Source organism: Garra rufa, chromosome 1 (assembly GCF_049309525.1).
Source record: "Garra rufa chromosome 1, GarRuf1.0, whole genome shotgun sequence".
NCBI classification, from domain to species: domain Eukaryota; kingdom Metazoa; phylum Chordata; class Actinopteri; order Cypriniformes; family Cyprinidae; genus Garra; species Garra rufa.
Window position 1 is genome coordinate 8,028,036 of NC_133361.1, and position 2,894 is coordinate 8,030,929.

Consider the following 2,894-nt stretch of genomic DNA (forward strand, 5'->3'; position numbering starts at 1 on the left):
AAGTACTATTTTTAACAATGTGAAGCAACCATAACAAATTTAATCTGATAAAGATTAATGACAAGATAATAGAATCTGTTTGCATTCATTCCCCTCACAAAGCACGAGAAATTCAGTAACAATTATCACACCAAAATTGAAGTCACTCACATGAACATCCAAAAACACAAAATAACATAATTCTGAATTAATTAACCATGTTTTATTCGCATGCATGTTTCTTTAACTCAGCAAACACACAAACAGCGCTGTACACGTTTAAAACAAGTCAGATAACTACAGGCTGCCTGTACATTACCCCGCTTATTACACGGCTACTTGCCACATAATGAAAGAAACTGGACATGAATATGAATGTGTTTGTCACAAGACGCGGAGGGATTTTAAACATACAAGTAGTACCAGCTATGCGTTATTACTTTGGAGCGTAATTATTACTTTATTATTCAAAAAGAACGAACCTGCAAATGTCTCAACTGACCAATCAGAATCAAGCATTCTAGAGAGCCGTGTAATAATGTCGCATAAACATACTGTGCAAATTTTATTTTAGAGTTGTGTAAATATTTGAAAAACTCCGAACTGCTCGCTTCCCCTCAGAAGACGCGACTCTGACTGACTGAAGAAGCCAAATTCGATTTAAAATTACTAAACAACTATTCAACAATACACATCAAACAAGAACCGGGTATATTAATTTAGACAAACAGTCGCATCATTCGATCGTAGTCATGTGTGGAGTAAAATGCAGTTTAATAGGCAAATAAAATATTTATTGAGGAAATGTAAAACAGAAAGCCCAACATCAAAAATACAGAATATAGAGAAGAAAAAAAAAAAATACTTAACAGCATTTCAGATATTGAAATTAAAATTAGAAAATGTCCCGATGCAAATACAATCAGCAGAAAATAATAGTTGTTGATAAAATAAAACAGCTAATGTGTTATTATAAAACGGTTAGTTCCATTCCTCAATTCTGATTGGTCAGCAGCTGTGTTTTATTCATGATACGGCACGGCTATGACCGCTTCACTCAACGGTTTTGTGTATCATTGAACCTCCTTAGCAACCACCCTTAGCAACGTAAACATAGCTTTAGCACTTAGGGACTACTTTTTACAGCGGAAGGCAGTTAATGATTTTACTTTATGAAAACTTACAACCTAATATACATAAATTAATATATATTTTTGATATTAATATTTATGTTGTGTGGTAACCGTTTGATAAAAGCAATAAGGTACTTGAGGCTGTGCTGTATCGTGAATAAATCACGGCTGAATTTATTCAATGTTACTTGCTCACTTTCCCAACTTCTGGCGAGGAGGCTCATGAACAGCTGTAAAGCTGTAACTGAGGTCTAGCAGTAGTATTCAGATAAATAATACTAGGGGTGTGCATTGGCACTGCCCACACGATTCGATTCGATTACGATTCACCAGGTTACGATTCAATTCAATTCGATTCTACGATGCATTGCGATTCATCAAAATTCTACTGCACACAAGGCAAATTTTTCATCAGTGTTGAGGCAATACAAGCCGAAATGTGCCCAGATGTCCGCTTTCCAAGCTTTGGGCGCGTTTCTAACCTTTTCACACGTGAGTTAAGATATTCTATCTAACCCTATTTTTTACAGTCTATGATCTAACCCCAAAGACTGAGTTTTTTTTAGGCGGTTATTTTAGACGGTTATTTTGGAATGTTTGGCATTACTGTTTCCATGGCGATGCGTCATGTGACACACTGTAGCCACAACAGCACCGTTAGACACATGGATCGCTTTTATTTCGTTTTCCCTTTTTTATTATTGATATTCACAAGCATGCTCGCTATATTATGAAATATCTGATATTCCGATTTCGAAATATGTGCAAGTAAATGTATTTAAAAGTTGAAATACTTTTATAATGACCGCGTTAGTTATTCTATACCGGGTGATGGGCGCCGCCATGTTTGTTCGCGCTGAATCCGAGCTGTGGGATTTACAACACACAAATGCATCCTCTCCTCCCGAAAGACATTAAAGTAAGTCTCTGGTGAGCTGGGAGAAGAGGAGAGTGAACGTTATAGTTACCTACATAATCTGTTTATGATATCAATAAAATATGTTGTCAGAATATATTTGTAGGATCATTATTGCTTCTCCTATGGACATCAGCGTGTGTTTTACAAACTATAAATGTATCGTTTTGCAAGTCATTATGTGTTTTTAAATATCTGAAACCTAAAATAAGCATTATATGGTTGAAAACACTGAATAGTTGTGATAATATGGCTCAGCGCCAGCCAACGCGCCAAAACCAATTTGAATTTAGCAGCCGATGACGTGACCCGGCAAACGCACGCTTCAGGGACCAGCCAAGACAAATCACACTGTGTGATCGTACGTTCTTAACCCGTCTATCGCAGTCATCTCCCTCCGCCTCAGCCATCTCGCTCGTTGTTGTTTTTTTTTCCCTTGGGACCGGAAGTATTTGAAACTTCACGACTTCATTTTCGCCAGAAAATAAACAGTGAAATAATCGATTATGGCACTTTGCCGCATCGATGCTCAATCGTTCATGCCCCGCATCGCGATGCATCGCCGAATCGATTATTGTTGACACCCCTAAATAATACCCTACAAGAAACTGAACAAATGAATCAAATGTAAAAAAAATAATAATAATGATAAAAAAACAGTGCATATAGTCTTCACTGTTTAAACTGATCGACTTATGCTTATTAAAGCTAATAAAGCCAGTTTCTTTTTTTCATTTGTTGTATGATTATCATTAATGATACAGACAGCTGCAGGATTATTAGGCTGCTGTCACTTTAATAACTAATGCATGGATCCAATATACTGCCACATCTTATTATAATATACTGCTGGATCTGAAAATGAT